General features: G+C 39.0%; 1 long non-coding RNA gene across 1 annotated transcript; it reads left to right on the forward strand.

Annotated features, from left to right (window-relative positions):
- Positions 1–8,257: 8,257 nt before the first annotated feature.
- Positions 8,258–17,554, forward strand: LOC116092430. Its single transcript, XR_004119263.1, has 3 exons — positions 8,258–8,345; positions 9,580–9,709; positions 17,326–17,554. It is a non-coding gene; the product is annotated as an uncharacterized LOC116092430 (long non-coding RNA).
- The last annotated feature ends 5,277 nt before the right edge of the window (positions 17,555–22,831 follow it).

Consider the following 22,831-nt stretch of genomic DNA (forward strand, 5'->3'; position numbering starts at 1 on the left):
TTTCTCACTGTTAAGCCTAAACATGGACCTTATTAAACCACCTTAAATTTGGGTTTTTTTGTTTGTTTGTTTGTTTGTTTTGTTTTTTTAAGACAGGGTTTCTCTGTGTAGCCCTGGCTGTCCTGGAACTCACTCTGTAGACCAGGCTGGCCTCGAACTCAGAAATCCACCTGCCTCTGCCTCCCAAGTGCTGGGATTAAAGGTGTGTGCCACCCCCAACCCCTGCTCCCTTAAATTTCACTGGTGAAAAGAAAATCATTAAGAAAGATGAATCAGTTGATTCATGTTACATGATTTTAAACTTTACTTTCCTATATTTAGCAATTTGCATCTTTTGTGAAATATAACTTTAAAAGCCACAGGGTCATATATGATGTATACACAAACACATACACATACACACCCCTAATTTAAGGATCCCTAAGCACCTCTCTCACACTCTCTCTTTTTCTTCCTCTCTTTCTTCTTCTCTTTCTCCCTCTCTCCTCTCCCTCTCTTCTTCTTTCCCTCTCTCCCTCTCTCCCTTCTCTCTCTCTCTCTCTTTCTCTCTTTCTCTTTTTCTGTCTCTCTCACTGTGTGTGTGTTTGTATGTATGTGTGTGTGTCTACTATAATGGTCCTAAACATGTCTATCTGCAGGACAAGTGGAACTGTGTCACCAGACAAAAACTAGGAAGATTGAGTAACTCTGAAACCTCGGCAATTCTCATATCTCAGAACAGTAGGCATTTCATCTACTCCAGACCCAGTCCTATCCTGAAGGAAGTAACCATGACACCCCACATGAAGATCATGACAACTAGTCACACAACACAGATCACTGAGTTCTCCATTCTAATGTGGTATCTAGATGGGCCAGCCCCGAGGGTTTAGCCAATAAGCTTCTTTTCCTGGACGAAAGGTATTTAATCTCTGGTCTACCCTGAGTAAGTTGTATGCATATATTTTCCACTACGAATAAATAGTTTGAGCAAACAAAGACTGTCTCGCTCATCAAGAACCAATGTGGGCCAAGGGGAAAGCCTTCATCATACAGAGCCAGGCCACATAAATCTCCCACAGGAGTTCCCCCCCCACACACACACACACACAGAAAACTCACTGTTGAGCTAAGTCAGATGCCAGGTCTCCCCCTACCCTAGACTTGTCAGTGGCCTGCATGCTCCCTCCTTCTCAACTCCTCCTGGTTCCCAGCAACATCTGGCTGCCCAGGAGTATGGGATTCCCCAACCTTGTTCTTAGCCTGCACCACTTCTCACGCTGGCTGCGGGCCCCATCTTAGGCTGCATTCTGCTACCCTCAGTGGGTGCCAGTGTTCCACAAGCCCTGGATTCTAAAGATGTCATGTAGCCTAGCTCTTCCCGGTATTATCTTCCTAAATAGCATTCACACACCCAAGCTGTAAGGTGGAACGCAGACCCACATCTCTCTCTAACTATCCATACTTTAATCTAAAGTGTGTTCTCTCTATTATCACGACGAATTCACTAGCTATACTCAGACTCCTCCTGAAATTCTCTCCAACAATATTCCATCAAGGCAGGATATGGCTCTACTTGAGTGGAAGTCCCGAAAGAAGAGAACTCCTAAGGCTGCTGACAGGATTCTTTTGAACTATCTCTCCTTGGCATCCCTGGTGTAAAGAGAGCTTATATTGTCTTGATCCCCAGTGGAATCATTAGGGCTGGAGTACGAAGGGCAAAATTAAGAATGGCTTTTAGTTACCAAGAAGATTAAAGCTAATGGTATCTACTTAAAGTGACTGGAAGTAAGCCAAAGTTAAAAAAAAAAAAACTAGAACATTCCAAAGGATAGATAGTGAATCATTGCTTTAATATGCAGGGACAATGATTCAGGACTCCAAATGAGCTACTTCGAAGAGTGCCTTATCTATACCATCAGTATGGAAAATTAGCATAATGCAGGAGGCTGAATTAAAAAGGAACTAACTTCCTAAGTATCTCTCTAAGAACTTAATACAGTTCATTTGAGTTTCTTACATGGTGTGGGTTACGTCTGAGAGAATACTTTCGATATAATATTGTTAAGATGTTTCAGTGGCCTACTTGATTTGTTAACGCACCATCTCTTCCAAAATGATACTTGGAAAATCATGAACAAAACATGAGCATTCAACTGAAAATTCTAAAGTAGTCCTACTGCTGACTACCATGACACTGTACAATAAACATTTCCAAACCCCGGCATCCTAAAGCAAGGGTTACTTATTACTGCTCAGTATGGGGGCAGCTGGGGACTGGCTGATGTAACCTGTCTTTGGCCAAGTGACTTTGCATTAGACTGCAGCAGCTGTGAGAGTTCTGCTTCCCATTGCATTGAGGATTATCTAGCATGGCCCTGGCTGTTTACCATTCTTTGTGTACCAACACAGTGTGTTTTCCCCCTGTAATGAAGCATGAATTTTAATAGCAAGAACAACAAAAAAATGAACAAAGTTACAAAACAGGCAGTTCTAACCTAACCTCTGGGCTGAAATGAGTTATGCTGTGAATACACACTGTCACTCCCTTTAACTCCCACTGGAGGAAGAGTCATGTGAATGAATATAAGTACAGGGATGAAAGCTATAATCTACCTCTTTAACAAGAGGAGCTTTAGTGTCACATGGCAAAGAGTCTTGACAGAACTGCAAAATCTGAGCCAATAATGCAACTATTCTATGAGCTTCATTCTGTTGTGAATTCTTCCAACAGCCCTGTGCTCCAGTCTCCAGTGAACCACAATATGTGCTTTGCCTGGATCTTAACTATCTATATCCATCCCAGTATATCCATTACTGGTCCGTTTTCTTGGACTTGGGACTTTCACCACTAAATTGACTCAGTAGAGAAGTTTATTTTGAAAATCAGTCTGATAACTGCCAACCCAAGAAACTGAGATCTCCCAAATCTCCTGCTCCCTCCCACCTTATGAATCAAGGCCGTCTATGGCCTCCTGGTTTGAGAGGTGGTGAAAAGCCATTATCATTACAGACACCAAAATGAAGCAAGCAAGGCAGGAGGTGGCAGCAGCTGCTCTCACTTATTGAACAGTAATTGCCAATCTCATTGCCCTTTAGATGGGTTAATTTCATGTTCTACCTTTGACGTTTCTATAGAGTTTTTTTTTTTAACTTAATATGGAGATCATAAAAAGAGAGTCTATTTTAGAAAGTGATGTGAGGTCTTCAGACCATCTGCTGCCATGGGCAGCACAATGAGCCTGTTTGCTTTGCTTCCAGACACACCTCCATTTGCTTTTTCATCCTCAGACCATTATTGCTACAGAGGGAAGTAGAACTCCCACAGGATATACTCCTTATTTACTATGAAATTTTTCAAGATAAAGTGAGGCCACATAACTATATAATGAGAAATGAGGCAAATTGATACAAGTGAAATAAATACAACTAAACAATCACCCTAAAGTTCATTGTGGTGAAATCGTAATCCATATGTCCATGGTATTTGTAGGAGGGACATTTAATAAGTAATTAGGATTAAATGGACCTTGAGAATAGGATTCCCATGATGGCACTAGTGGGGGATTTGTGAGAATGGCAAGAGAGATGGACTGGCACATTTGCTCTGCCCCTCTAGTGGGCCACATGACAGAGCAAGAAGGTTCTGGCCAGATATGTCATGTGTTTGAGTTTTGCAGTTTCCAGAATGGTGAGAAATATTTTTATACAAGTTATATAGTAAAGACAATTCTACTCTATTTAGCAGCCTAAAAAGACCAAGACAAAGGATTTTTATTTTGGACAGTGTATATGAAGAAAGGGCATCAGATCACACAAAGTCCAAGTCTTTTCTTGTCATGCAACCTTGTGAGTCTGTCATCCACCTACATTTTTTTTTTTTTATTTTAGTTTGCAGAAAGTCTCCCTTTATCAATGCAAGCCTTGTCTCGGAACCTTTTAAGTTTTGTCTGGTTAGTTTGCACTTCATGTATTTTAGAAATTCCTGCCAGATGATCGCACATTCTGTTTGTAGTGTTCAGCTTTAAAAAGCAGATTATGTGCTTCCTTTGTGTCTGTGCAATATGTGTGGAGTGAGCTATTAGATAAAAAGAACACATCTTAGTATCAGTGAAGCCCCTTGGCTATCTCTCCCAGAGTCATTTTGCCTAGAGCACTCATTCAAAATCAAGTATTGAAGTCCATCATTAGGTCAGACTGACCCCTACAATTTATTCAGGGCCCCATCAAGTGGCCTCAAAAGGTAATAGGTCTGTGGTGAAGTTGGACTTTCAGAGCGGCCAGATTGGAGTTTATATCCAGCAACTATGACATCTCGATTTATTACTCTATCTCATTTTGCTTCTTTCCACCTCACTACCACGAGAGAAGGTTGTGTCTTAAGGGTCCCCAAATTGCTGGTAAACTTATTCCAACTTAGATGTTGTTGCTTTTTCTTGGCCTGAAAAGAGATCATCAGGGTATGTAAATTGTTGGCCACAGTCATATACCTTAACAGCAAGAACACTGGCCCCTTGCTTCTAAGTCAGACTTGTTCCAATTCTCTACACCCCTTTCTGACTCACTGAATGGGCTGCTCTAAATACAGAAGTTAGAGCACTGAGCTTCTAGGCACCAAGCTAAGTTCTAATCATACACTAATGTGTAAAGGACCAAGAATATAAGTGGAAGCCAAAGGACTATATGTCTAAATATGATGAAATAGTAAGTAATGGCAATGGTACTTCTTTGTAAATAAAATGTGTTCCAACATTTCACTGGGTTAAACATGCCTGGACAGGAGGGCTAGGTTTAACCTAAATTTTCATACTTCTCAGAATTCCAAATAAAAACATGATACACCTATGACCTCTGACTTTTGTCTCAAGTTCAATCTCTGACTTTTGTCTCTGACTTTTGTCTCAAGTTCAAGCCACATTTTGAATTGACTAGTAAAGTATATAAATAAAGAGCACTGGATCACTCAAGGTCAAGATCTTTCTTGACCTGTCCAGATGGGATTCAATCCTCCATCTCTTCAGGAAATGATTCAACCTCTCTGCGCTGCCATAAATAAGAACAACAGAGTAAATCTTGATATTCAGTAAGTAACGGGCTTGGGAAAAAGCTATCCTGTGAGTAGTCTCTCATGGAGGACACCATTCCCAAAGCAAGTATTTCATATCCAATGGCTACTAAGTAACTGCTACCTGTGAGAGCTTGTGAGCATCTGACGACACTGAAGTAGCCAGATAACAAATGAGATAACAGCTGGCAGCATAGTTGGAAAGGGGAATGCCTATTTTAAAACAGGCACATTCACAAGTATTAAAACCTATGCCGTTGATTTTTATATGTTAGTTCCACAGCGGGTTCTTTTTTAGACTCGATGCATTTGCTTCATTGAAGTTTGTTATATTGTCACCAAAGCCTAGACAGTGTTGCTGAGAAATGGTCTCCAAAGTCTATTAAGCAGGGAGAAAGTCGCAGTGATGCTGCAAACAGGGAAACTATTATCTAAGTTCAGAAGTATGCATGCACATGAATAGCAAGGAGAATAAAGCGTAACACCTAAAAGCCACTAAGCTAGGACTGTGGTAGTCAGATCTGCTTATCATAAAAAAAAATGTTCTGAGGGTGCCTTGAGAGCTGATGATGCCCACCCTCTATACTAGATATATGGCTCTGATGCTTGGCTCCCTGGGTTAAATTTCAGACCTTTCCTAAAGAGTTAGTTATGTTAGGGTAGTTTCATTTACCAAAGAAACCTTGTATAATACAATTAGGGAATGTTCAAAGTCTTTTTGCAGGACTGCCTATAAGGCAGGAAGAAAAAGAAATAGTTTGTTCAGGGTATGGGACAGTGGCCGGACCCAAGTGGGCCTGAAAGTAAACAGTCTACTAACATCAGTCCTAAACAGTGTCCCTGGAGGGGGGACATTGCTTTTAAGAAATAACTTATGCTGTTTAAAAATGATCTATTCAGCTTCTTTAACTTTCTAATGAAGCAATTGAGTTCTATACAATGTAATTAAATCACTGATTGTGTAGCAAGTAGCAAAATAGAATGTCTGGTCATAATGAAGATAAAGGTAAAAGCTCTATTAATTGGATTTTTTTGCATTTCTATGTAATCCTGAGTTATAGGTAACTGAGTTACCTTACTGATATGGGTGAGCATTGGTTTTCCCATCTGCAAGCCTGGAGGATATTGAGTAGTCTCCTCACAGCTGGTGCCATACCCATGGGAAAAGATGACTGTCACCTATGTTAACAGTGTGCTCACATCACCACTGCAAAGACAGGCTGAGGAGGCCATCTGGCCCTGACTGCACAGTGTGCTTGACAATGCAGCAGACAGAAGCAAGTGGGCAACAGCCCAGGCCAGAGTTTGTGAAACTCAAGATTGAGCCCTGGCATCCCTTGCTATCGGAATGTCACCAGGGCATCTTCCTTCTTGGTTGAGAATTGAAAATTTCTGCCTTCTCTCCCAAGTGAAAGGAGGGTTGGTGCTGTGTAGGAAAGGAAGGTGGTGTAAAAATGAGACACCACATACATTTCTATGGAGATTTTTGCCCCAGGGCAGGCTGGGGTTGCATTTGACTTAATTTTGTCTTCCATATGTTTTAGATAAAATTAATACTAAAATATGTCAAAAAGAAGTTAATCCCAGTGACCTTACACATGTATCTTCATACCCTCAGAAGCCAATGCTAGGCTGTATTTTTCAAGAAGGAACCTGACACAACATTAACAAAATCAAGACTTGAGCTGGCACAAGTGAAATTCCCTCGGTCCCATCATAATATCTTGGGCTTGTACAAGTGTTTGTGGCATGTTTACTTTCTTTGCATTTCAGGAAAATACGTGGAATATAATCGTACTTACAATTCCTGCTGTTGCAAGGCAAGGACACTATCTCTTACACAAATCATCCTTTACTCCAGGTCTTAGAGTAGACAATGGATTCAAGTAGCACGTGTACTGTCAGTGGCTTTCTTAGGAAAACAGAGAAGCGATGTACATCATAAGCTTTGTCATTTCCTCTCACCACAGTCTAGGTCCCAAAGAGAGCTACAGGACAGTGGATAAATCAGCCTGCACAGAAATCCTAGATGATGAGCAGCTAGATTACATCCACAAACAAGTAGAGAAAAGCTAAAGGATAAAAAGGATGGTACATTGCCTCAAAACCAAAGCTTAAAAGAAGAATGTATTTCAAGTTGACATTTCTCCAAGAAATATCTCTGGTCCTATATTGTTTTATTTCAGAGCTTGTCAGAATGAAAAATAAACAAAAGAAATTATGCCCATCATTACAAAAGAAAAAAGAAAAAGCAGGGGGGAGGGGAAGCAAAGGAAATAAATTCAGAGCCCAGAAATAAGTTCTCTTTGGATATGTTTTTGGCATCCTGCATTCATGCTAGATGAGGCATTCTTCACTAGGTCTTGTGTGTAGTTCCTTAGAAAATTCATCTTTGCACACCTCTGGTCTGTCAATCTACAAATTCTTCTTCCTAATAACTGATCTCCCTCAAAAGTGATCCATCAACTCCATCTATCCCTATATGGTGTCTGATTACTTAATCTGTGTTCAGTAAACAGCCTGTTTGATTGAGTTTGGCAAGAATCTTTCCTTAGCCTTCGTGTTTTCTCTTAGTGATGATCTACTCAGTTCTCCCACTTTGTTCATTACTTATAAATTCCAACAAGTCTGTTATGCTATAAATTGAGCTCCACCTCTGTCCTTTCTCCCTCACTCCACAAGTCTCATTGCATTTGTCTCTACTCTACTGGTGATTCTATGTAAAGCCTTTCTCATCAACAGCTAAATATAAAATGTTTCATACATGAGCATATGTTTAAACACTTGGTTCATGATTAACAGTGCTGTTTTTTTTTGGAGATGTGGGAACCTTAGAAAGAAGACCCTAGCTGAAATAAATGGATTTCTTGGGTAGAAGAACCTTGAGATATACAGCTTGGCTTCATTGCTGTCCATTCTCTACTAAACGATCCACCCAAATGTGATTCATCATCCTTATTGTTCTATAGCCATGTTTTGTTTTTTCTCTGAGATGAATTGTACATTCAAGCTATACAACACAATTAAATCATTCCTTATTTAAATTACTTCTTAAGGGTTGGGTGATGAGAAAAGTACCTAATACAGAAATGGAACACTGAGTGAGCAGAGTGGAGAAAGCAGGATTCCAGGGCGCTGATCCCCCAGCCTATGATGTAATAATACTCCTCAGTTTCAGATCTCCACTGGCAACTGTTAAAGCAAAGTGCTTCTCTTGCTTCTCTCACCTGCCAATTAGTCTGCCTTCAGGGCCTAATAACTGACTCCATAACTGGCACTTTACTCTCATCCTGCTTTCCAGGTAGATTTTGCCTGCCAGCCCCTTGCTTTGTCTTTAACTCGCTCCCACCCTCAGCTGTTCTCCTTTGCAGCCCGCATCTTTACACACCTGTGTTTGAACATAGTCTGTGCAGACAACTCATGACCTCACTTACCCCTTATGTAAAAATCCGAAGCTCTCTGCCTCAGTGCCCATAAAAATGGAAATAAAACTGTCCATTCTGTGTAGACAGAAACCTCCATCCTTGGCAATTGGTCAAACACCACATGATACAGCTAGGAAATGACAGTCTCCTCTTTTCATAGCCCACTGCATTATCTTTTACTGGTGTGGAGCCGCTTCAGGACATCACCTCAACTCCCGGGAAACAAACTTACAGATCTGTACAGCTGTTCTCTACTCTTTGCTGTGTTGTAGCCATATAGCTGCCTACTCCAGATGCCCAGTGCCACATCTAAGCTAACTGATTTCTCTTTCCCTTCTCTCTCCCTCTCTGTCTTCTCTCTCTCCCTCTCTGTCCCCCCTCTCTCTCCCTCTCCCCGACCCTCTTCTCACTTATCTTAAGGAGGCTTATCTGTGATGTTCTGAGATAGGATAGGAATCTCATTATCTCAATGATCCTGGATATACTTTTCTTTGTCACTATCCACATTCAGTTTATTCTCAAGTTTTCTTAACTCCATGCATCTTGACTTTTGAAATACATCCCCATTCCATACCTCCATCGGGATCCATTATCTCTGACTCCTGTATGGAGTCTCTGTTTGAGGGGAGAGTTTTGCAGTTACTTCCACACACATAATCAATACTCCTAAAAACAATGAAATCTATTATTCACTAAATTTTTCTATTTTTCCCAAATTAGTGTATTCTTGGCCTAGTTCTCAGGGACTGCCTATAAAGTGGCATTAGTGAGAAAGTAACTGACATTAGAGGAGGTCATAATGCTCAGGCCATGTTTTGCTTATTATAAATGTTCCTATCTATGAAGAGATATTAGAGAGCTCTAAAATTCTCTCAACCATGTGAGAATCCAGTGAGAATGCCATCATCCTTTAACTAGAAAAACAACCTCACCAGAAGCTGTTCTTTATAAACCCTGATTTTGAACTTCCAGCCTACAGGAAAAGGAGAGAGAAATAAATTCCTATGCGTTAAACCACATTGCCTAGAAGATCAAACTAATGTTCCAAACAGTTCTACTGATCCTTTGGTGTCCAACCATAGATATCATCTTTTCCAAATTCTTTTCTAGCCTCCACCCATTCCCAGCCTTGCTGTGGTCTGCTCTCCTTTTTGCATACAACTGAATTTCCCACAAATAAACCATCATACAAGGCATGAAGATTTTGAGTATGAATTCCTCCTCAAGAATACCTCACTAGGTAATTCTAGACTTAGTTGGCTTAAATCAGCCTTTGTGACCTACAAAGTCTGTGGGACTTGCCTCCACTTACCTGTGTGTAGAGCCTCTTGTTTTTTGATATTGCTGTTGCTTTACTAACCCCATATGTCTCTGAGACAGAGATGGGTCTCTTACATCTATATAGAGCTTTATGATAAGTAGCACTAGATACATCATGTCAAGCATATTTTGTTCTGTTTCCTTCTAAAACTATAATGTAGTTTCATAACAAGGCTATGCAATCAATGTATTCAGGATATAAGATATTTGTACAGGGCCCCTATGTTTCCAGTGTATAGAACCACACTGTTTCTTCTCCTCCAAAACACTCCTCCACCTTCCACATTGCGTGCTGCTCTTCATTTCTATAATATTGTTGCTTTAAGGATATTATACAAATAAAAATAAACAATCTAGAATATCTGTAGTTAGGTACATTACCTAAATATTTTAGGTTGTTTCAAAAACTGATCATTTAACCAGAGTTTTAATATTCATCCATTACAGGAGATCTGGATTATTTCCAATTTGGGGTTGGGGGAGAACACGGAAGAAAAGGGTCTATTTGGCTCACACTTTTACATAGTTGTTCATCATTGAAGAAAGTCAAGATAGGAACTCAAAGAAAGCAGGAACCGGAAAACAGACTCTAATGCAGAGGCTAGGGAGGGGTTCTGCTTACTAGTTTGCTTCTCTTGAATTGCCCAGCTTGCTTTCTTTGCTTTTCTTTCCTTCCTTCCTTCTTTCCTTCTTTCCTTCCTTCTTTCTTTCTTTCTTTCTTTCTTTCTTTCTTTCTTTCTTTCTTTCTTTCTTTCTTCTTCTTCTTCTTCTTCTTCTTCTTCTTCTTCTTCTTCTTCTTCTTCTTCTTCTTCTTCTTCTTCTAATATATTCATTTATTAATATTAGCTTTTAAAACCCATCATGAAATCATTTAAGAGCAATTGTTTTGTCAATGTCCAAAATAGAGATCATCTGAGGATTTGTTGTTGCTTAGAGGAAAAAAAAATTGAATAGTAAATTGTACATTGTACAGAAGACTGAATTGACTTACAATCATTATTATCCTATTTTAACAAGAATTATTTCTGTTGTAAATAATCATATGACTTTAAATACTTACACTTAAACATTAGATTTTTAAACACATTAATTAGATTGTTTGGCTTAGTTGCCACTTACTGTGATTTTTGTTCTAAACCAGGACTTTATCTTGCTCCAGAGATAAGTAGATTTCAGGTTAAGGATGACACATGAACCAATTACCAATGTACCATAAAAGCTCTTATATGTTGCTAAATATTCTGTTACTGTGAGATAAATAGCCAACATAGATATCTCACAGGAAAGGCTTATTTTGCCTCACAGTGTCAAAGGTTTACTTCCAAAGTGTCCCTGCCCTGGTACTTAGGGGATGCTGGAGTTCATTACTTCCTGATGTGCAAGGCAGGAGAAAACTGCTTACTAAGTCATGGTGATTGAGATGCCTAGAAATGAGGCAGGCCTCCCAATATCCTTATTAATGACATCTATCCCTTTAGTTCACTAAAGTCTTTCCAACACAATTACAGGTTGGGAAGAGGTTCTGGGAGTTAACATACCATTAGAGAAAAAAAAAACTGCAAATGACCTACATGAGCTAAGATTGTTCTTTTCTATGTCTTACTATATTAAAGGGGATAAGTATTGTACAAATGAAAAGTTTAGTAGAGGAAAGTGAGAAGTAGTTAGTTAGCTGAACTGTGAAGAATGATGCGTCTGTTCAATCATTGTTGTAACAAACTGAGCACACTCAGTGGCCTCTGCAAGGTCTATGTGGGCTAGAACTCTGAGACATACTCCATGAGCTAAAATTTCTGCAAGTCCTAGGATAGAATGTGCTGTGTTGCCCTTTCCAGCTTCTAGAAGCCTGATTCTTTACTTCACCTGTAGTCCTGTTCTGTTTTCAATGGTACCTTTATTGTCTCTTCCACAGCCTTATTTTTACCCCACAGCCATATGATCTTCTGATTATCTTCTACCTACTTCTTATACTGCTGAGGACCCTTCTGTTAATGTTCAGGTCACATAGATAATCCAGACTGTGTTCCCTAAGTTGAGTTCAGCAAATAAACAACTTAATATTATTCACAAAATTGATTATCCTGTATATGTCTATAGGTTTTTGGCATTAGAAAATGGACATTTTATTGGAATAGTATTCTGTCAGTATTCAGTAGATTTTGTTAGATTAACAGAGTTGAAAGGAGAAAGAGAAGCACATGTATCATAAACTTCAGTGTGTGGTCTTAGGGAATCATAGACATTCATGAACAGGAACAGAGGTAAGGACAGGTGACAACTAGGAGGAAGCCACTGAAAGACACATTTATGATGACACTTCAAAGTATACTTAGGTTTCATGTTTTTTTTTTTCAGAAATATCAACATAAGAAAGCTTAATGGTTTTAGTTTTGTTTTGTTCGAGCCTCACAAAGTAGTCCTGGCTGGCCCAGAACTTTTGTGGCAGTTCAGGTTGGCTCTAGCCATAGATATACACCTCTATCTCTTGAGTACTGGGATTAAAGGCTTGACTACAGATGGCATTTTCTGTTTATGAAGAGTACATAACATATAGCAAGAGTTCATTTGGAGAAACAAAGTTTTCCACATAATCTATCCGGTCAAAGTAGTTTGTCTTCTGGAGCCAAAAATTTTTAAAGGACGATGCATTATTATTTCCCCACTATAGAAGGAAATGTAGTACAAAACTATTTCTGACATCTAAATATACAGACAGATACTTAATGGGATCTTTAAAACATATGACAAATAATCTGTTAGCCCTGGGGAAGTCTTAAGAGAATGCTGAAGTCTAAAATGTAATTCTGTGCATTAAGGCAAGGCCCTCATTTAGTCTAAAACTTCTCATGTTACTAACTATATTTCCCATATATGTCCATTTCCCTTCCCCATTTTTAGGAAAAGGCAGTCATCACTGAAATGTAATAATTTTAATCAAAGAATTTGTTTGATCTTTTACAGCACAAACTATAACCACCTTAGGGGAATACCTCCCCTTTATTTATCTCTCAACTCTTCTTACGGCAATGCTTGAAGCAAAGTCATTTTATATCTAGTCCTGAAAATTAATTTAAAGTGTCCAGGGTAACTTTTAAATTATTAGAGATGAATATGTCATTAGATATTTGGAAAGAGATATTCATATAGAGAATATTCTTATAGCTATTCAGATTTTACAAATGGGCACTCATATGGAGAACAAAACAATTCTTCAATGTAGGCAAGCAAAACTGTGAAAGCTAATTTCTACCCACTACCTTGATGATAAAAGTAAGTTTAGGAGTTTGTTTAAAGTTCCTTGACCCATGCTACATTCTTCAATGCATTCCTTAAATGGTGAAACAACAAACAAAACCCAAACAAACAAAAAAGAAACCTTGTTTCACCCTGCCTATTTACTCTCTTTCAGTCACTGATCAAAATATGTATTTTGGGGACCCAATATGTTCCAGAGACATTGTCCTCAAGAAGAATTTTGAGTCTGATTTTATGTTTCACTGGTTTCTGTGGGCCCAGTTGTGAACTATTTCAAATAATTACAGAAGCAGAAACACTTCCCATGGATATCTTCAAGTCATATTAAGTCAAATTCATTTCTCTCCAATTATTCTATAGAACTTTGTCTACTTTTACAGAAAATATATTTATGCTTAGATAATTGCCCAGAAATTATAAATTGTAATTAATATTTTCCACTACTTGTATGGAGCAAGTCAGGATTTCATGTTAGATAAGAAATCTTGATATTAGTAGTAAGATAAGAATTTCTATTGGATCTTGACTTTCTCTACATACACACACATACACACACACACACACACACATATCTGAAGGAGCTAAAAGGGGTTTGTTCTCTGTCTGGTTGAAGACTCTATTTCTAGAATCTCACATTATATTTCTTAAAATCCCATTATATTCACACAATATCGAATATATACAAGATATGGTTAAAATTAGTATTCTAAAAATCACCATCTACAAGCCTTTTCTATGTTATAATTAACAATCTACCTGTTCCCTATTTTTTATTTTCCTAAAACTTAAAATGGGAAGTTTTGTAGGAAATACCAAAACTACTTTATTTGAATTACTGGTTAGTGTGAAGAGTTACCCAGCAAAGGTAGAAACTTGTTTAAATAAGAGGATGAGACTACATTTTCATAATAGTATGTAAAGAAATTACTGCATCTATAATTTGCTTTACAGTAATATTTAATATTTGAAAAATTTCCAAATTTCAACCAAAGAAAAGTAAAATTGAAATCAGCATTTCAGAATTTTCATAACCTACAAAAGATAAAAGGAAAGAAAATAAGCATTTTTGAAACACCCCGCTGAATCTGCCTACCTCATAGTAAGACAACCAAATTATATTCTACGGGGGAGAAAAAGAAAAGTGAAGAAAATCTCAGCCAATCTGACAGCTCCGAGGGAGTTCGCCAGCATTCTTCACAATGGTTAAAGCAAAACCAAGGAACCATGACTTTTATTTTTTTACAGTCCCATCATTATCCCCATCTGGGTCCACACTCCCACAGTTCCTCATCCCATTCCTCCTCTCCACTGCCACCAAGAGGATGTTCTCCCCAACCCCCAACCCATATCCCCCACCCCAAACATTGTTAGGCCTCCCTACTCCCTGGGGCCTCAAATCACTCCAGGGTTAGGTGCATTTTTTTGCCCCCATGAGGCTAGACCAGGCAGTCCTCTGCTGTATATGTGCCTGGGACCTCATATCAGCTGATGAATGCTGCTTAGTTGGTGGCTCAGTGTCTGAGAGATCTCAAGGTCCATCTTAGTTGATACTGCTCATCTTCCTATGGGGTCTCCCTCCTTGTCCTCCTCAGCCTTTTCCAGCCTTTCCTGAATTCAACCACAGGGATCCTGGTAAAATGTTGAGATTAAAGTTGCTACAAGAATTTATACAAATGTTGATTTTATGCCCACTTAAGTTTTCATTTTCCAAGATTCATGTCCAAGAGTTCACTGCTACATCAATGACAGTAGTTGAAAGTCTACTATTTTCTTTTAGTTCTTTTCTTTGGTGCCATAATTGATTTGTTTATTTTTAAATTTTTATTGGTTATTTTATTTATTTACTTTTCAAATGTTATACTCCTTCCTGGTCTCTCCTCCCTATCATTCAGTGAGTTAGGAAGTACTCCCTTCTCCTAGTTTCTGGAAGAGGTAATGAAAAATTGGAATAAATTGTCCCATAAGCTTTTGATAAAATTCTTCAGAAAAGCCATGTGTACTCAGAAATATAATTTGGGAAATGTTTAAATTGTAAATTGAATTTTTTTCAGTTGGGTGAGTTAAAGCCTTGCTTCAGACGGAATTAGTTTCCTCTATTGTCAAATTTATAGTTGATCATAGTTTCTGGTATTATCCTTTGCTACCAGGGTGGTAGCAATAATCCTATTACATTCTTTTCAGTGATGAATTTTGTCTCATATTATATTTTTGCCCTTTAATTCTGGCTCAATGTTAATCAAATTTACCCATATTTTCAAATACCCACATTGATTTTTCTATATCCTTTATTGTGTTTCTGTTTTGTATTCATCTGTTTGTGCTGTCATTCTAATTATTTACTTCCTTCCTCTTGCTTTGGGCTTATTTAATTTTTATTTCTCTTGATATTGGATGTGAGCACTTGTAAAACCTGATTTAAGGATTTTCTTTCTATTGTATTCATTTTGTTCTGGAAATTTTCCCCTCATCCCTGTTTGTTGTTTCTATGGTATTATGGTTTAGTACAGTGTTTACCTTGAAACTATTTTGCAGCCCTGAATTATGTAAGAAATACATTATTTAGTTGTCATTGTTGAGAGATTTTTTTATCATCTTTCTGTTATTTATATCTAATTTGATTTTATTGTAGTCAAAGTACAATATATACTATAAGATTTTAACTCTTAAATTTATACAAGTTTATTTTACAGCCAAGAATGTAGTTTATCTTTGTAAATGTTCTGTGAACTCCCAGGAAAAATTTATATTTCACTTCTCTTGAGTGAATCATTTCTTCCCACTGCTTGACGTGTTTTTAACCTCTCTTTTATACCTATTGATTTTCTATCTGGTTAATGTATCATTTGTGAACAGATGAGAACCTCAGCTATGATTATGGACTTGTCCCCCTCCTTCCATCTGGAATTTAAATGCTTGATGGGTAATACACCGTCAGGCTTGCTATACCGATGTTCACCCTTTAGGATTATACAAAGTTCTTACTTCTAGTAATAGTCTTCTTTCTGAACATCTTCATTTACCACTGACTGTTAACAGGGACTTCTATTTTTGTCTTAATACTGTTTGGAACATATATTATAATATGTACTATTATAATATGTATTATACAAATATTATATTTTTATTCCAAATAGTATTAAATATGTGCATAAGTATTAAATGTGTGTACATATATAAAAGATACTACAATTTATATATGGAGAGAGACCCCAGACTTCTGGGGATGTTAGGGCAGCTGCCAAAGAAAGCTGCAGGCACAGAGCAGAACTGGCTCAAGAGAGGCTAAGTGTGTTACAGATCACAGAGCTGGAGGAATGGAAGTATCCAAGACTTTTGGAGCATAGATGCTTCTACTGTGGGCTATGGGGTTAAAGGGTTTTTCCTTGCTATCATCACCTGTAAATGTTTGTTTTGATCCATTTTACATTCAAACTTGAGTTTTTATTTTAAAGGTGTTTCTTATCAAGAATTTATGTTGCGTTTCAGAAGAGACAGAGTTGGAACTGTTAAAAATTCAAGTACTTTTGGAGACAGACTAACTGCATTTTGCATTATGAAATGAAGGCTTCCATGGTCAAGCATTGAATCTTATGATTAAAAGTGGTGTGTTTCAGTGGAAGGTTAGAGTTGTGATGACTAATCTTTATTGTTAACTTGACTGGATTCAAATCACTTATAAGACATGTCCATGGACATTCTTATGATAGAGTTTCCAGAGAGGTTTAATTGAGATGAAGACACAACCTGAATGTGCACGACACCATGTCATGGTCTTGGGTCTAGATCAAATAAAGTGAATATTGGAAGAAAGCCTAATGTGGAACAATATCCTCTTTTCTCATCTTCCTGACTCATCCAGATACAAGTAAGAAGCTTTGTGTTCTTGCTGCCAGTCAGGAATTGCTTCTACCACCTTACCTTCTACACCACGCTGGGTAATACCCTTAAGCAACAAGCCAAAGTAAGGCTGTCCACATTTCAGTCATTTTTTGTAAGGCCATAGCAATGAAAGAAGTAATTAATACAGAATTGAAATGATTGCATCTATTATTTGGCTATTTTTATTTTACTTTCTGATATTATCTCTCTTGTGACTGTGACACAGCCCCTCACATTTATTGAATTTGAAACTACCCCGAAATGTGATTTCATGGTGGCCTTCAGAATACTAGGAGATAAATGCTTTCAAAAATCTCACAGATGTTTTAATATGCACAAATCTTACCAGCTTTTAGGCATGTCATTAAAAGTCTTAGAAAATGGCATGTTATTTATTTTTAGAAAAAAATCCTGGGATTGGCTACAGAATGGAAGTGCTGTTCCTATATCGTAACTAACTGGAAGAGGCCTGAGAAGAGAAATTGAAAAGGAAGCGTTTTTCTGATTATGAACCTGCAGTGACCTAGCACAGATTATTTCCAGGACTGGTAAAGTTTGTTCTATGTAAATGTCTTCCATTTGGAAAACAGTAAATATAAATAAATCATGAATGTATAGACTTCCCACAAAATTCATGTGATATTTTTTACAAATTCCTCAACTTAAAAATACAATTTCAAAAGATACTAAAAAATAATTGGAGACATTACTGGACCAGAATAAAATTCCAATCTTCTTGAGTTAATTGGCATAACCACAATTCAACAAGATTCAGCAGTTAAAATGAACAAATATTTAGCTCCAAGTGAAAGAAGCAACTATAACTACATCCAAGCACTATTGCTTGTCTTATTTCTCCTTCCAAGATAAAAATAAATTACCAAATGAAAAATCCTGAGTAGTTTATCCTGCTTCTTTCCTGAGCTGATGTGAACCATCTCCATGTTTACCTGTGTGGGTGATAGCCTACATCAGTCCAGCACCTGAACATAAATGGAAGATCATTCTTAGACCTAGAATTCAATAAGCCTCCAATGATGGCTAATCTTAGTTGCCAACTCAATCAAATCTGGAGACTACTAAGAGATAAATCAGCAGACACATCTGTGAGGGTTTTTTCTTTAGGTTAATTGACACAGAATGATGTGGGATCTCCCGGCAGTAGCCTAGATATAAGGGACTCAGAATGAAATACTTTTGCTTGTTTTTCTTTTTAATATACTTGCCTTTACATTTGTGTTTGAGTTCATCTCTGTTGCTGATGCTGCTGGCCTTTGTTGACATCGGATCCCAGCTGACTTGGCCTTCCAGAAACGCTCTAGGTCTTCAGAACTGGGCTGAGACTGCTGAGAAATCCAGCTTCATTGACGGATTAGCTAAGGTTGGCCAGACTCTCTAGTGTGAAGATAAAAAATGCTGGGCTATTCAGACCGTACTGTGTAAGCCAATCTAATAAATTCTCTTTTGTTATAATTAATTCCATCAGTTCTTTCATCAGATCTCTGTTCTCAACACCCACTGATCTCAACTGGAAGACAATTTGTGGTGTAGAATAATGAATAGGTATCATTCAAATGCTTTAGTACAGAGAAATTGTGGAATACTTTTAGTGTTCCTTATACATCCCAGCTAAATGACTGAGTCTGGGATTAGACCACATTAGTTACCTCTTATTGTATTATATCTTAACTTCTAACTTATAGCAACCATTTTTATACATCACAATTTTTCAAATCAGGAATTAAAACATAGTTTAACTGAGAGACTCTTCTGTTGAATAGGAAGTGTCTCAGGCATTTAATGTTATTCATATGGTCAACTGGCCTTAAGGACCCTTAATAGCAGTGCTGTCCCCTTACTCAGCCTCTTTTTTTTCCAGAATGCTATGTCAATACTAAAAGCTGCACTAGGCTCATTGACTGATAAGAATCTCATGACTGAGGAAATTGAAACATTATAGATCCAGAGCAAAATTATCTTGAGTGATTTTTTGTGCCTTTAATAACCATATAGTACCCTTCTCTGTGTCTGAACTAATGTTCTTATGAGTCATGTAAAATTTTCTGGAATGAATTAGCCTAACTGACCACTAGCTTCTAATGACCCAATAGCCATCATCAGACTTTCACTGAGAGTTACAGCTTCAGGTAACCATCATATGATATTGCCATCAGTGACTGTGGAAAATGTCTTGATTTATGACTCACTTTCTGTTCATGAAGCCATTTTCACATTGGCACCTTCCATTTGCAGTACCATAAATCCCTATTCCTGGGCTATGGTCACTCATAAATTGACTCAAGAATAAACTATTTGCTTCCTCCTCAGCAATGGGCAGAAGGAAATCCTGGTGGTTGTAGTGTTCTTATATCAGTCAGGGGCAGAGAAGATGACAGTCCTTTGTTTATCCTAGCTTGATGTTCAGCTTAGTGAGCAGACCTGTCTTATGCTTCAGACTCATAAAAATCAAATTAAATCCAGGCAGCATAGTATGGGAGGAAGAAGACACAGAAAGACCTGTGGACTACCATGCTACCTACAGGCTTGCCCTCTAGCTCATGGCACAGGCAGGCCATAAACACCCATGTGCTACCATCCCACACAGCATGTATGGAGTATGTCTCAGAAGGCCTGTCAGATGAATAGCCAGAATGCAACAGGAGCCACCACAATATGCCATTTGGGAGAGAAAGAAAAGTGAAAGAGCTTGAGCATTATGAAGAGAGATGAATTGGACATTCAATGGTGGAGAGAAGTAGCCTGTTGTGAGTGACCAGTCCTAACACCTCAGGCTATCTTGAGATCCCAGACAGAGCTTCTGCTTAGGGTCATGTCTGGATGTGTGTCTGCACAGCAACAGGAGTCAGTGTTGATGTCTGTGGTTCATATTACCACTAGAGAACATGGGGTGTCTCTGGTCTGGGAAGACACCAGGAATCATGTGGATGTCCAGGGTCTGTGTATCACTGGCCACTCCTCACTGGATGTACCACTCCAGAAAGCAGGCAGTACATCTTGCCCATCCATACAGTACAGTAGAGCTGGTCATAATGTCAATGGTGTGGGTAAATTGCCCAAAGGTGTGAATGTAGAAAAGCTGACCCCACCACTAGTCTGCCATGGGTGTAAGAAGATGCCTCCCTCACACCTTGTCACCTGAGGCAGTCAGGAAAGCTGGCCCCAGGGTCATGAGAGTAGGTGAGCTATCCCTGTCCATCACTGGCTACAGAACTCAGAAGGGTTGTCTGGGATACTCTGATAGCACTACTCATTAGTGCTATCCATGATCAAGAGGGAGCCAGTGACCTAGCCCCAAGGACAGAGTGAGGAAGAGCTGAGCTCCACCACTAGTCTCCTGTAAGGTGGCATGGGTGCAGGATGATGTCCCCTCACTCAATGCTCATCTGCGGTAGTTAGGAAAATTGGCCCTGGGTTCATGAGAGCTGGTGAGCTGTCCCTACTCCTCAGCAGCTGCAGTGCTCAGACAGAGGGCCCTGCATACAAACTGGCTCTGAGGATGAGTGAACAGGAAAGCCGTCCCTCTCCCCATATCCCTGTTCTGAGGTGAGAGGTATTTTGGGGTGGTTATACCCTCCACCCCTTGCTATTAGAACCTAAAGCAGTCAGGAGAGTAGACTCTGAGGTCACAAGATTGGGCAGGTTCTCCCTGCTACTTGCAGGCTGCAGCATTGAGGAGAGCAGAAACTTCTCTCGGCAGGATAGTAGACTTGGCCCTGATGGCAAAGAAACGGGTGTTCCAGCCCCTAGGTCTGATAGTGGGAGAACTGTACAACCCCTCAAAGGATGCAGGACTTGGAAGAGTGGGGCAGCACAGTGGAGCTGGCCCTGGAGTCATGGGTGAGCTGGCCCCAAGGGCATGAGAGCTGGAGAACTGACCCTCCTTCTGCTGATGGCAGCATTGGGAGGCCTAGCAGAAGCAGGGCTCGTTAGCTCCCACTAGCAGCATCTATAGGGGGAGATGGCAGGATGATCAGCTCAGCTACCACATGGGCCTAGATCCAGGGCTCTCAAATTTGGTCACCCCAAAATCTATATCATCAGAAAATGGTTGGGATGCATGAAAGAGCCAGTCCAGCTGTTCCAATGCTGCAGGATCTCCGTGATACAGAGCAACAACAGGATGACTAGGAGGAGTCCTGATGAGGATCTAATATTAATGGTGTCACAGAAGCCAGAGATCTTGAACCAGACCACTGACTCATTGCAATAAACATTTGCAAGTAAAAATGTGTGGACAGAGAGATATACTATAGGACACACTTGCATACTACAGCTTCCACAATAAGATGTTTTCTATGCTTTTGTTATTGTTGTTGTTGATGTTGTTGTTGTTTTTGGTGGTGGTGGTGGTGGTGGTGGTGGTGGTGGTGGAGGTGTGTATGTGCATGCTCTTGTAGTTTATCTGGAGGGAAAGCATTGCAAGGGCAAAGGCAGGATATGAGGGGATAGGAAGATGAAGGGTACTGGGGTGCATGATATGAAACTCACAAAGAATCAATAAAGAGCTAAAAACCAAACAAACAAAGAAATGAACAATTTCTTATTCTCAGTGAAGTGTGAGCTGGTTTTGGATCAACACCATGGAAAATATTGCTGGTGAGTTTGTCCTTCTCCCATTTGTCGATTTCTATAACCACTGGGAGAAGTTTACTAGCATCTAGAATAGTTTGGTCTTTGGGGATTTTCAGTACCCGGCATGGTTTCTAGACCATCAATGTTGATTGATAGAGTTAATAAATTAATAAAACTCAAATACTTGAAATAAATCTATTAAAACTAGTTGAGGAACCAGAAAAGGAGCTCAGTGGGTCAATATAATTGCTACCCAATCTAAGCGATCTTAGTTTAATTATGGAGTCCATAAAAGTTAGAAATCATAAACCAATTCTACAGAGTTGTCTTTCCCTCCAAAACCATGATGTAGCATACTATAATTATAATTATTATTATAAATTATTTAATTCATAATTAACATAAATAGATATTTAAATTATAATAAATTATTATTATTATTTTAAATAACTGAGGCAATTCACACACACAAAAGTCATTCCCAGGTTACAAACTGCAGTATGGCTGGCCCATAGAGGGATGTCCTAGTTTTGATGCTCTGATGATGTGATACCACACTGACCAGAATCAACTTATGAGAACAAAGGCTTATTTCATAAAACAACTAACCAATTGCAATCAATTACTGAAGAAAGTCAGACCAGGAACTCAAATAAGGAAACTGGGTACAAAAACTGAAGCAGAGACCATGGAGTAAGAATGCTGACTAGCTTGATTTTCATGGCTTTTTCAGCCTGCTTTTTTTTTTATTAGATATTTTCTTTATTTACATTTCAAATGATATCTCCTTTCCCAGGTTCTCCTCTGAAAAACAAAACAAAACCCTGTTCCCTGCCCACTGCCCACCAACCCACCCTCTCCCCCTTCCTGGCCCTGGCATTCCACTACACTGGGGCATAGAACTTTTACAGGACCAAGGGCCTCTCCTCCCATTGATGACCGACTAGGCCAACCTCTGCTATACATATGCTGCTTGAGCCATGAGTTCCACCATGTGTACTCTTTGGTTGGGGGTTTAGTCCCTGAGAGTTCTGAGGGTACTGATTAGTTCATATTGTTGTTCGTTCTAAGGGGCTACAAACCCTTCAGCTCCTTGGAACCTTTCTCTAGCTCCTTCATTGGGGACCCTGTGTTCAGTCCAATGGATGGCTGTGAGCCTGTACTTCTGTATTAGTTGGGCACTGTCAGAGTCTCTCAGGAGACAGCTATATCAGGCTCCTATCAGCCAGCACTTGCTGGCATCCACAAGAAACTGGAAACAACCCAGATGTCCCACAACAGAGGAATGGATACAGAAAATGTGGTACATCTACAC

The sequence above is a fragment of the Mastomys coucha genome, unplaced genomic scaffold (genome assembly GCF_008632895.1).
Source record: "Mastomys coucha isolate ucsf_1 unplaced genomic scaffold, UCSF_Mcou_1 pScaffold15, whole genome shotgun sequence".
NCBI classification, from domain to species: Eukaryota; Metazoa; Chordata; class Mammalia; order Rodentia; family Muridae; genus Mastomys; species Mastomys coucha.